Source organism: Homarus americanus, unplaced genomic scaffold (genome assembly GCF_018991925.1).
Source record: "Homarus americanus isolate GMGI-L3 unplaced genomic scaffold, GMGI_Hamer_2.0 scaffold39155, whole genome shotgun sequence".
Lineage (NCBI taxonomy): Eukaryota > Metazoa > Arthropoda > Malacostraca > Decapoda > Nephropidae > Homarus > Homarus americanus.
Genome location: NW_024737042.1, coordinates 15301519 through 15316413, shown reverse-complemented (window position 1 = coordinate 15316413; position 14895 = coordinate 15301519).

Sequence of the window (14895 nt, the reverse complement as noted above, 5' to 3'; positions counted from 1 at the left end):
TCAGTGTAATCTCTCAGTGTAGTCTCTTTAAAGTCTCTCGGTATAATCTCTCAGTCGTCTCTCAGTGTAGTCTCAGTATAATCTCTGTCGTCTCTCAGTGTAATCTCTTAGTGTAGTCTCTTAGTAAAGTCTCTCAGTATAATCTCTCAGTCGTCTCTCAGTGTAATCTCTTAGTAAAGCAGTATAAACTCTAGTCGTCTCAGTGTATCTTCAGTGTAGTCTTAGTAAAGTCTCTCAGTATAATCTCTCGTCGTCTCAGTGTTCTTATATAGTCTCTCAGTGTAGTCCTAAATCTCAGTCGTCTCTCTGTAGTCTCAGTAAAGTCTCTAGTATAGTCTCAGTGTAGTCTCTCAGTATAATCTCTCAGTCGTCTCTCAGTGTAGTCTCTCAGTATAATCTCTCAGTCGTCTCTCAGTGTAGTCTCTAGTATAGTCTCTCAGTTAAGTAACGTGAGTCTCCTTGAAAGGACTGCTCTTCATTTCAGACAGATAGACAGAGATAGACAGATAGAAAGACGGACAGATAGAAAGACAGACAAGTAGGCAGAGACGCAACAGACAAATAGACAGACAGATAAGGAGAGACAATCAGACACACAGACAAACAGACACACAGACAATCAGACACACAGACAAACAGACACACAGACAAACAGACACACAGACAAACAGACACACAGACAAACAGACACACAGACAAACAGACAATCAGACACACAGACAAACAGACACACAGACAAACAGACACACAGACAAACAGACACAGACAAACAGACACACAGACAATCAGACACACAGACAAACAGACACACAGACAAACAGACACACAGACAAACAGACACACAGACAAACAGAACAAACAGACACACAGACACAAACAGAGACAAACAGACACACATACAATCAGACACACAGACACACAGACAAACAGACACACAGACAAACAGACACACAGACAAACAGACACACAGACAAACAGACACAGACAATCAGACACACAGACAAACAGACACACAGACAAACAGCACAGACAAACAGACACACGACAAACAGACACACAGACAAACAGACACACAGACAATCAGACACACAGGCAAACAGACACACAGACAAACAGACACACAGACAATCAGACACACAGACAAACAGACACACAGACAAACAGACACACAGAACAATCAGACACACAGACAAACAGACACACAGACAAACAGACACACAGACAAACAGACACACAGACAAACAGACACACAGACAAACAGACACACAGACAATCAGACACACAGACAAACAGACACACAGACAAACAGACACACAGACAAACAGACACACAGACAAACAGACACACAGACAAACAGACACACAGACAATCAGACACACAGACCATCAGACACACAGGCAAACAGACACACAGACAAACAGACACACAGACAATCAGACACAGACAAACAGACAAAGAGAATCAGACACACAGACAAACAGACACACAGACAAACAGACACACAGACAAACAGACACACAGACAATCAGACACAGACAAACAGACACACAGACAATCAGACACAGAGAAACAGACACACAGACAATCAGACACACAGACAAACAGACACACAGACAAACAGACACACAGACAAACAGACACACAGACAATCAGACACAGACAAACAGACACACAGACAAACAGACACACAGACAAACAGACACACAGACAATCAGACACACAGACACAGACACACAGACAACAGACACAGACAATCAGACACACAGACAAACAGACACACAGACAAACAGACACACAGACAAACAGACACACAGACAAACAGACACACAGACAAACAGACACACAGACAAACAGACACAGACAAAGACACACAGACAAACAGACACACAGACAAACAGACACACAGACAAACAGACACACAGACAAACAGACACACAGACAAACAGACACACAGACAAACAGACACACAGACACAGACACACAGACAAACAGACACACAGACAAACACACACAGACAAACAGACACACAGACAAACAGACACACAGGCAAACAGACACACAGACAATCAGACACACACAGACAAACAGACACACAGACAACAGACACACAGACAAACAGACACACAGACAAACAGACACACAGACAAACAGACACACAGACAACAGACACACAGACAAACAGACACACAGACAAACAGACACACAGACAAACAGACACACAGACAAACAGACACACAGACAAACAGACACACAGACAAACAGACACACAGACAAAACAGACACACAGACAAACAGACACACAGACAAAGACACAGAAAACAGACACACAGACAACAGACACACAGACAACAGACACACAGACAAACAGACACACAGACAAACAGACACACACAGACAAACAGACACACAGACAAACAGACACACAGACAAACACAGACACACAGACAAACAGACACACACAGGACAAACAGACACACAGACAAACAGACACACAGACACACAGACAAACAGACACACAGACAAACAGACACACAGACAAACAGACACACAAGACAAACAGACACAGACAAACAGACACACAGACAAACAGACACACAGACAAACAGACACACAGACAAACAGACACACAGACACACAGACAAACAGACACACAGACAAACAGACACACAGACAAACAGACACACAGACAAACAGACACACAGACACACAGACACACAGACAAACAGACACACAGACACACAGACAAACAGACACACAGACACACAGACAAAGACACAGCACAGAAACAGAACACAGAACAGACACAGAAAAGACACACAGACAACACACAGACAGACACACAGACAAACAGACACACAGACAAACAGACACACAGACAAACAGACACACAGACAAACAGACACACAGACAAACAGACACAGCAGACACACAGACAAACAGACACACAGACAAACAGACACACAGACAAACAGACACACAGACAAACAGACACACAGACAACAGACACACAGACAAACAGACACACAGACAAACAGACACACAGACAAACAGACACACAGACAAACATATTAACCCCATTTCCAACAACACTATCGTTTATTTATTTATTACCCTCACCATCAATGTTAAACTAAGCCAATAAATAAAATAGCACTCAGAAGAAAATAGGAGAGATATTATCACTTGTAAATTCAGTAAATGTGCCTGAGTGAAGCGTATTAACATAGGAACGAGAGAACTGGACTCAATTTCTCATTACCCTGGATTAAGTTGGTCGATTATCTCATTAAAGATCTTTTTTTTTTTTTTTTTTAATCCATGAAGTAAATCTGATGAGGAAGAAAAAATTCGATACGTCTTTTGATTATCTTTTGTTATCAGAGTTGGGTTAGGTTAGGTGATCGTCTTTGTTTTAGAGAGTTTTGTGGGGGGTTATAGTTTGTTTTGGATCTGTTTTTGTTATGATGTTTCGATGTTTTTGTCTTAGTCTCTCTGTCTTTGTCTCTGTGTTTTTGTCTGGCTGGTATCTATACATAAAGCAAAACAAGAGACATGTGCTTTTTTGAGAATTAACATAAACGGAACATTAAACGTAATGAACCCACATGTGCTGGCGCTATAAATAACAGGAGACTCATACCACGTTTTCTATGTTCCTGAAACGCCATACTAAGCAATGTAAACCAACCATAATGTTACACTTACTGTAGGTTTAATGTTGCTGTGTGCCTTAACGACCCTGATCTACTCACTAATTCTTGGTTCGTACAATAGACAACTTTTGGGGGGTAATTTAATATTTGTTTTCATTATCACGATTTTCTTGTGTTTGGAAATTGTAAATATATTTTTCGTTATTAGAGAAATTAGTTAAGTCTTTTGGTTTTGCTTAAATCATTATAGAGTCTTTATCTATAATGCTTCGAGATGAATAAAACTCTAGAATGTACACAACTATTTCCCTAATTCAGAGAAAAAGTCATGTAATACGTTGATCAGGAATGTAAACACACTCTTCAGAAAGTGCCGGGAGGTATTTTGGAGTACGTATCTGGGATTGTCTCTCGCCTCACCTTCGAGACACGCGCGGGATCAACAAGAAGTCGTTTCCCGCGAGTCGATTGCGGCCTCCAGACAAAAAGCCAAGAAGGGAAGGGGGTACAATGGTGCAAGATTGTGGAAGGAGCGATCAAGAATTCAGAGACGTCACGGAGATGTAGTCACGTTCTGTGCAGTCAGCTCTTCCCAGAAATACTTCTTTGAGGCCAGCATGAGGATGGTGGTGGGTGGAGGCAGCTTCATAAGACCCGTCTTAGAAACGTGGAAGGAAAACACAGAGAGGAGGCGTGTGTATCGCTCCACTAATTCCGTGAGAGGAGGAGGATGCTCAAACATCTCGCTAGAACGTGTAAAATCTCTATCCTCTTCTCCTTCTTATGTTACTGTATGTAGGCCCTAAAACGTTCGCTTGAGTCTTATTTTTCTGCACTTGACGACAAACTCATGGAAGATAGTCATCATACATTCTCCTCTTCTCTCTCTCTCTCTCTCACCACGAGCCCTACAACATGGGGAGTGGAGGAGAGAGAGAGAGAGAGAGAGAAAGAGAGAGAGAGAGAGAGAGAGAGGGAATGCTAGTTAGGGGAGGGAAAGTTTCATGTCGATTCATCTCCTCTTGTAAATATGATCTGCAGAGGTCATGTGAGTCATCCTCTCTCTCTACTCCTGTTCATTGACGAGAATTGCATCACATTCATTCCATCATAATAAACTTTATATCCTCTTGGGTGACTTGATGCCTCGAGGGTGACTTGATGCCTCGAGGGTGACTTGATGCCTCGAGGGTGAATTGATGCCTCGGGGGGGACTTAATACCTCGAGGGTGACTTGATGCCTCTAGGGTGACTTAATACCTCGAGGGTGACTTAATGCCTAGAGGGTGACTTGATGCCTCGAGGGTGACTTGATGCTTCAAGGATGACTTGATGCCTCGAGGGTGACTTAATGCCCGAGGGTGACTTGATGCCTCGAGGGTGACTTGATGCCTCGAGGGTGACTTAATGCCTCGAGGTGACTTAATGCCTCGAGGGTGACTTAATGCCTCTCGCAGCAACATAGTGTATCTTGAGAGGTTGTGTAGGTTTCCGTGAAGCTGTGGGGGTTTCTGTGAGGAGTTTATACTCGTGGTCTCTTAATGCTCTTTTTACTATAAGGTCATTAATTATTCGGGTTACAAAGTTTTTCAAGTCATTCTCATAAAACATAACTGATCTCTTGGTTAAATCTCTCCAGATCTCCCTCTTGCGTGGTTAGTCTCAGTTAGTTTCTACTTGTTATGTAAATATATACAATACTGTCCCAAACCTGCAACTACCTTCAACTTGAACTGTAGTAAATGTGTATTGTAAGTCAACTAAATTAATTTGTAAAGTAGATAATTTCTCAGAGTCTTGTTTGGTTTTAGTCTACAAGTATACAAGGAGTTTGTGGTTGTGTTTTTTTATATATAGGAACATAATTTATAAACATAATATTTTTTTTCGTTTTGGTAAGTCACATTTTTTTACTAAATTTTATCAAAGTTTAGGATTTTCTCACTGTAGGCGAGTGAGAGGTGTAACGACTCGAGTGTCTGAGAGGTGGAAGGGTGAGTGTGAAAGTGAGAGGGAGTGTGAGAGGGAGTGTGGTGTTACATTAAGGATAAAAAAAAATAAGATTCACAGAGCATAAAAAATTAAAGTGTTCTTATGAGAGAAAAGACGCGTGTTGGAGTGCTAGGTCACGTCACTGGCATGTTAGGTCATTGGCAGGTGTGAGTGCTGGGTGTATGGGGGTGTTGACACTATCATAAATACTGGTGTAAGATGACCTAAATTCACTATATGTTACCACTGATAAATCAACGACATACGGTTTACACAAGACTCTAACAGCGTGTGTTGGTTTACAGGCTTCAGGAACCCCAAGTGTAAATACCTCCAAACGTTGCCTGAAACATAAAGAGAGACAAATGAATATAAAAAGTGAATAAGAGTAACTAATGATGTCGCGCCACAGTCAAACCAGAGCGGGTAACTTACTGGCGTGAGATAAAAGATGTCGAGGTGTCTTTCACTCCCAGGACGTTAGGAGGCTCTTAACAACGACACAACCTCCATCCTGGAAGATAATGGCCGACTTGACTGCTTGTTTCGTGTTTACTGTGGTGGAGCGCCCAGCAAACAGGTCTCTTCATGGATAATTTGCAGCTGTTTTCACGTAACGAGGGGCACTTAGTTGCGGATTCATAGTCTGGACAGTTTTATGAAGTGTGGCTGAGATTGACAGTGATGGCAGCAGGTGGAGCGAGGTCGTGTGTGTTTGTCTTTCTTCATGACAGTTACTTGAGCTGGTCTTCGCTTCACTGCCTGCTTGTGATCATTATGTATGTACTCTTACTTTCTATCTCTTTGCTGTCACTCGGAGTCTTTCATGAGCTCCATCGTGGCTCGAGAGGCCAATACGAGATAGCCAAGGTCGTCCACAGATGTTGCACATGTGGCGGGCTACATCTAGTGCGGTAGGGGCGGCGGCAGTCTTTCCGACGTGGCGCTTGTCCATGCCGAGTATGTAGTGGAAGTTGTGTTTTGTTTTCCTCTGCGGACTGGGATGATGGGACGTAGATAACGTCGAGGAAAGTTCAAGTGCCTCGAAGTGCCTCCTCTATGTGACCCATGTCTCGCAGCCATACAGAGTGTATAAAACACACACAACACACACACACACACATCAGAAAGCCTGGAGCTATGGTTAACACGTACGAGCAAATTAACATCCTGTTTACATTGTGAAAATTTTGGATCATTAACTTTCCAGTGTCAATAACGTCATAGAGACCTGCTACACCTTAGTTACCCAGGATGGTTACCTGGGAAAAGGTGATTAATGACTCTTAAGCCCATACTTGTACACCCCGTCCCGGACCCTACCTCAAGGCCCCTCCATTACCTGTAGTGGTGGTGGTGTATGGTGGTGGTGGGGTGATGAATATGGTGGTGGTGGTGGTGGTGTATAAGGTAGTGTGTATGGTGGTGGTGTAGTGGTGTATATCGTGGTGTATATGGTGGTGGTGTATGGTGGTGGTGGTGGTGTATGGTGGTGGGTGTATATAGGTGTATATGGTGGTGTATATGTGGTGGTGTGTATGGTGGTGTGTATGGTGGTGTATATGGTGGTGTATATGGTGGTGTGTATGGTGGTGTGTATGGTGGTGTATATGGTGGTGTATATGGTGGTGTATATGTAGGTGGGGGTGTATATGGTGGTGTATGAGGTGTTTAAGGTGTATATGGGTGTATGGTGGTGTATATGGTGGTGTATATGGTGGTGTGTATGGTGGTGTATATATGGTGGTGTATATATGGTGGTGTATAGTGAGGTGTATGGTGGTGTATGTATGGTGGTGTATATGGTGGTGTGTATAGGTGGTGTATATGGTGGTGTATATGGTGGTGTATGGTGGGTATATGGTGGTGTATGGTGGTGTATATGGTGGTGTATATGGTGGTGTATATGGTGGTGTATGGTGGTGTATATGGTGGTGTATATGGTGGTATATGGTGGTGTATATGGTGGTGTATATGGTGGTGTATATGGTGGTATGGTGGTATATGGTGTATATGGTGGTGTATAGTGGTGGTGTATATGTTGGTGTATATGGTGGTGTATGGTGGTGTATATGGTGGTGTATATGGTGGGTATATGGTGGTGTATATGGTGGTGTATATGGTGGTGTATGTTGGTGTATATGGTGGTGTATATGGTGGGTATGTGTTGGTGTATGGTGTGGGTGGTGATATGTATATGGTGTGATATGTGTGTGTATATGGTGGTGTATATGGTGGTATATGTGGTGTATATGGTGGTGTATATGGGTGTATATGGTGGTGTATATGTGTGTATATGGTGGTGTATGGTGTGTATATGGTGGTGTATGGTGGTATGTAGGTGTATATGGTGTATATGAGGTGTATGGTGTATGTAGGTGTATATATGGTGTGTATATGTTGTGTATATGGTGGTATATGTAGGTGTATATGGTGTGTATATGGTGGTGTTATGGTGGTGTATATGGTGGTGTATAGAGATGTGTTATGGTGGTGTATATGGTGGTGTATATGGTGGTGTATATGGTGGTGTATGGTGATATATGGTGTGTATATGGTGGGGTTATAGGTGTGTATGGTGATGGGGTGGTGAAGTGGTGGTGTTTATGGTGGTATATGTTGGTGTATATGGTGTGGTGTATATGGTGGTGTATGAGGTGTATATGGTGTATATGGTGTGTTATGGTGGTGTATATGGTGGTGTATATGGTGGTGTATATAGGTTGGTATAGTGGGTATATGGTGGTGTATATGGTGGTGTATATGGTGATGTATGGTGGTATATGGTGGTGTATATGGTGATGTTGGTGTATATGGTGGTGTATATAGGTATGGTGGTGTATATGTTGGTGTATATAGGTATATGGGTGTATATGGTGGTGTATATGGTGGTGTATATGGTGGTGTATATGGTGGTGTATATGGTGGTGTATATGGTGTGGTGTATATGGTGGTGTATATGGTGTGTTTATGGTGGTGTATATGTGTATATGGTGGTGTTATGGTGGTGTGTATGTGGTGTATATGGTGTTTATGGTGGTGTATATGGTGGTGTATATGGTGGTGTGATATGGTGGTGTATATGGTGGTGTTATGGTGGTGTATATGTGGTGTATGGTGGTATATGGTGGTGTATATGGTGGTGTATATGGTGATGGTGTATATGGTGATGGTGTATATGGTGGTGTATATAGGTGTATATGGTGGTGTATATGGTGTATATGTGGTGTATGTGTATATGGTGGTGTATATGGTGATATGGTGTTTATGGTGGTGTATGGGTGTATATATGGTGTATATGGTATATGGTGTATATGGTGTATATGGTGGTGTATATGGTGGTGTATATAGTGGTGTATATGGTGGTGTATATGGTGGTGTATGGTATGTAATGGTGTGTATATGGTGGTGTATATGGTGTTTATGGTGGTGTATGGTGGTGTTTATGGTGGTGTATGGTGTTATGGTGGTGTATATGGTGGTATATGGTGGTGTATATGGTGGTGTATATAGGTGTATATGGTGGTGTATATGTAGGTATATGGTGGTGTATGGTGGTGTATATGGTGGTGTTATATGGTGGTGGTGTATGGTGGTGTTTGTAGGTATAGGTGATGGTGTGTATGGTAGTATGGTGGTGTATATGGTGGTATATGGTGGTGTATATAGGTTGGTGTATATGGTGGTGTATATAGGGTGTATATGGGGTGTATAGGTGTATATGGTATAGTGTGGTGTATATGGTGGTGTATGAGGGTGGTGTTGGTGTGTGTGGTGTGTATATGTTGGTGTATATGGTATATGTGGTGTATGGTGTATATGGTGGTGTATATGGTGGTGTATATGGTGGTGTATGTGGTGTATATGGTGTGTATATGGTGGTGTATATGTTGGTGTATATGGTGTATAGGTGTGTATATGGTAGGTGTATATGGTGGTATGGTGGTGTATATATGGTGGTGTATATAGGTATATAGGTGTATATGGTGGTGTATATGGTGGTGTATATGGTGGTGTATATGGTGGTGTATATGGGAGGTATATGGTGATGGTGGTGTATATGGTGGTGTATATAGGTGTATATGGTGGTGTATATGGTGGTGTATATGGTGGTGTATATGGGTGATATGGTGTATATGGTGTTTATGTTGTGTATATGTTGGTATATGGTGTGTATATGGTGTGTGTATGGTGGTGTATATGGTGGTGTATATGGGGTGTATGGTGGTGTATGATGGTGGTGTATATGGTGGTGTATATGGTGTATGTATGGTGATGTGTATATGGTGTATATGGTGGATATGGTGATATGGTGGTGTATATGGTGGTGTATATGGGGTGTGGTGTGTTTATGGTGTATGGTAGTATGTAGGTGATGGTGTGTATGGTGGTGTTTATGGTGGTGTATATGGTGGTGTATAGGTATGGTGTTTGGTGGTGTATATGGTGATGGTGGTGTATGGTGTGTTTATGGTTGGTGTTATGGTGTATATGGTGGTATATGGTGTATATGGTGGTGATATAGGTGTATATGGTGTATATGGTGGTGTTTATGGTGGTGTATATGGTGGTGTGTTATGGTGGTGTATATGGTGGTGTATATGGTGTGTATATGTGGTGTGGTGTTTATGGTGGTGTATGGTGGTGTATGTGGTGGTGTATGGTGGTATATGGTGGTGTAGGTGTATGGTGTGTTTATGTGGTGTATGGTGGTATATGGTGTGTATGTAGGTATATGGTGGTGTATGGTGGTGTATGATGGTGTGTATGGTGGTGTGTGTATATAGGTGTATATGGTGGTGTATATGGTGTATATGGTGTATATGGTGAATGGTGTATATATGGTGGTGTATATGGTGGTGTTTATGGTGGTATATGATGGTGTTTATGGTGTGTATGAGGTTATGGTGTGTATATGGTGGTATGTGTATATGGTGGTGTATATGGTGGTGTATATAGGTGTATATGGTGGTGTATATGGTGGTATATGGTGTATATGGTGGTGTATATGGTGGTGTATATGGTGGTGTATATGGTATATGGTGGTGTATGGTGTGGTGTATATGGTGGTGTATGGGTGGTGTATGGTGATATGGTGTATATGGGTGTATGTGTGATGGTGTATATGGGTGTATATGGTGGTGATGGTGGTATATGGTGGGTATATGTGTGTATGTATATGGTGTGTGTATATGGTGGTGTATATGTTGGTATATGGTGGTGTATATGGTGGTGTTATATGGTGGTGTATATGGTGGTGTATATGGTGATGTTATGGTGGTGTATATGGTGGTTGGTGTATATGGTGGTGTATATGGTTTGGGGTGTATGTTGGTGTATATGGTGGTGTATATGGTGGTGTATAGTGGTGGTGTATATGGTGTGTATATGGTGTGTATATGGTGTGTATATGTAGGGTGTATATGGTGGTGTATATGGTGGTGTATATATATGTATATGGTGTATATGGTGGTGTATATGGTGGTGTATATGGTGGTGTATATGGTGGTATATGGTGGATATAGGTGTATATGGTAGTGTTTATGGTGGTGTGATATGGTGGTGTATATATGGTGTGTATGGTGGTGTAGGTGTATGGTGTTGGTGTATATGGTGGTGTTATATGGTGGTGTATATGGTGGTGTATAGGTTATGGTGGGTGTATGGTGGTGTATATGGTGGTGTATAGGTGTATATGGTGTATATGGTGGTGTATATGTGGTGTATGGTTTGGGTATATGGTGGTGTATGGGTATGGTGGTGTTTATGGTGTATATGGTGGTGTATATGGTGGTGGTGTATATGGTGGTGTTTATATGTATATGGTGGTGTATATAGGTGTATATGGTGGTGTTTATAGTGTATATGGTGTATATGGTGGTGTATATGGTGGTGTTTATGGTTGGTGTTTGGTGTTGGTGTATATGGTGGGTTTATGGTGGTGTATGGTGGTGTTTAGTGTGTTATGGTGGTGTATATGGAGGTGTATGGTGTATGGTGGTGTTTATGGTGGTGTATATGGGTGTTTGGTGGTGTATATGTTGGTGTATATGGTGGTGTATATGGTGGTGTTATGGTATATGGTGGTGTGTGTATATGGTGTATATGTTGGTGTATATGGTGGTGTATATGGTGGTGTTTATAGGTGTATATGGTGGTGTATGGTAGTTTATGGTGGTGTATAGGTGTATATGGTGTATGGTGGTGTATGTATGTTGGGTGTATATGGTGGTGTATATGGTGTGTGTGTTTATGGTGTATGGTGTGTATATGGTGGTGTATGGTGGTGTATGGTGGTGTATATAGGTGTATATGGTGTTTATGGTGGTGTGGTGGTGTATATGGTGTATGTGATATGTGTGTATATGGTGTGTGGTGGTGTTTATGGTGGTGTATGGTGGTATATGTTGGTGTATATGGTGTATAAGTGTATATGGTGGTGTATATGGTGGTGTATGGTAGTTTATGGTGGTGTATAGTGTGGGTGTATGGTGTGTATGGTGGTGTTTAAGGTGTATGGTGGTGTATGGTGGTGTATATGGTGGTGTATATGGTGGTGTATGGTGGTGTATATGGTGGTGTATGGTGGTGTATATGGTGTATATGTGGTGTATATAGTGGTGTATATGGTGGTGTATATGGTGAATGGGTGTATATGGTGGTGTGTATATGGTGGTGTATATGGTGGTGTATATGGTGGTGTTTATGGTGGTGTATGTAGTTTATATGGTGTATATGTGTGTATGGTGGTGTGTATATGGTGTATATGGTGATGTATATGGGTGTATATGGTGGTGTATATGGTGTATGTATATGGTGGTGTATATGGTGGTGTATATGGTGTATATGTTGGTGTATATGGTGGTGTATATGGTGGTGTTTATGTTGGTGTATATGGTGGTGTATATGGTGGTGTATATGGTGGTGTATATGGTGGTGTATATGGTGGTGTATATGGTGGTGTATATGGTGGTGTATGGTGGTGTATGGTGGTGTATATGGTGGTGTATATGGTGGTGTATATGGTGGTGTATATGGTGGTGTATATGGTGGTGTATATGGTGGTGTATATGGTGGTGTATATGGTGGTGTATATGGTGGTGTATATGGTGGTGTATATAATTGGTGTATATGGTGGTGTATGTAATTGGTGTATATGGTGGTGTATATGGTGGTGTATATGGTGGTGTATATGGTGTGTGTATATGGTGGATTGTATATGGTGGTGTATATGGTGGTGTATATGGTGGTGTATATGGTGGTGTTTATGTTGTGTATATGGTGGTGTATATGGTGGTGTATATTGGGTGTATATGGTGGTGTATAGTGGTGTATATAGTTGGTGTATGGTGGTGTATGGTGGTGTATATGGTGGTGTATATGTTGGTGTATGGTGGTGTATATGGTGGTGTGTATGTAGTGTGTATAGTGGTGTGTATAGTTGGTGTATATGGTGGTGTATAGTGGTGTATATGGTGGTGTATGGTGGTGTTTATATGTTGGTGTATGGTGGTGTATGGTGGTGGTGTATGGTGGTGGTGTATGGTGGTGTATATGGTGGTGGTGTATGATGGTGTATATAGTGGTGTATATAGTGGACTATATGGTGGTGGTTTATATGGTGTGGTGGTGTATATGATGGTGTATGGTGGTGTATGGTGGTGGTGTATGGTGGTGGTGTATGGTGGTGTATATGGAGATGGTTTATGGTGATGTATGGTGGTGTATATGGTGGCGGTATATGGTGGTATATATGGTGGTGGTGGCATATGGTGGTGTGCATGGTGATGATGGTGCGGGATACTAGTAGTTGAGTTGTGGTTCTATATTAGATAAACACTAATGGCACGTGTCGTTTAGGAGGAAAACCACAACAACGATACAGTACTGATTATCCAAACACCTTTATACCACACACACTTAACAACGCCAATAAATAAACAAAAATCTTCTCTCACTGTAAAAAAATAAAATAACTAAAAATAATAAAATCGAAGTATGAGAACAGGTGTGAGAGAACAGGTGTGAGAGAACAGAGGTGAAGAACAGGAGTGAGAAACAGGTGTGAAACAGGTGTGAGAAACAGGTGTGAGAGAACAGGTGGGTGTGAGAAACAGGTGTGAGAAACAGGTGTGAGAAACAGGTGTGAGAGAACAGGTGTGAGAGAACAGGTGTGAGAAACAGGTGTGAGAGAACAGATGTGAGAAACAGGTGTGAGAAACAGGTGTGAGAAACAGGTGTGAGAGAACAGGTGTGAGAAGAAAAAGTGTGAAACAGGTGAAAGCAGAGTTAAGTCATCGAACCAGGGGTGTGATTCCAGGAGGTTGAACATCAGTCTCAGGAGGTTAAAGGTCAGTTCAGGATGGGCATCACCAGGTGTGAAGACATCAGTTGGGAGGTTAAGACACAGGTGTTAAGAGATCACTTCAGGGGTTGAGAGAACTTAGGGGGTTAGACATCATTCTCAGGTGTTAAGACATCATTTCCAGGGGTGAAGAAATCAGTCTCAGGGGGTGAGAAACAGGGGGTTGGAACATCGTTCTCAGGGGTGTTAAGACATCATTCTCAGGGGTAAGACATCACTCTCAGGGGTTAGACATCACTCTCAGGGGATTAACATCACTCTCAGGGGTTAAGACATCACTCTCAGAGTTAAACATCTCTCAGGGGGTTAAGACATCACTCTCGGGTTAAGACATCACTCTCAGGGGTTAAGACATCACCTCAGGGGTTAGACATCACTCTCAGGGGTTAAGACCTCACTCTCAGGTTAGACATCACTCTCAGGGGTTAAGACATCACCGCCAGAGGTTAAGACATCACTCTCAGGAGGTTAAGACCTCATTCTCAGGGATTAGACATCGTTCTCAGGGGCTATGATTTAGTGAGTTTTCCTTCAGGTTAATGAGGCAAGGTCACGAACACCTGATAGCATATGTAGTGGCCATAAATCACACACACACACACACACACACACACACACACACACACACACACACACACACACACACACACACACACATAGCAAATAGGAAAGAGAGGGTGAGAGACAGACAGACAGAATGAGAAATAAATTAAAAGAGATTATAAAAGAAAGAGGGATATTCAGAGAGATTGAGAGACATTGAACGAGATAGAGAGAGATTGAACGACAGAGATTGAGACGTTGAGAGACATGGAACGAGATTGTGAGAGAGGGATTTAGAGACATTGAACGAGATAGAGAGAGATTGAACGACAGAGATTGAGA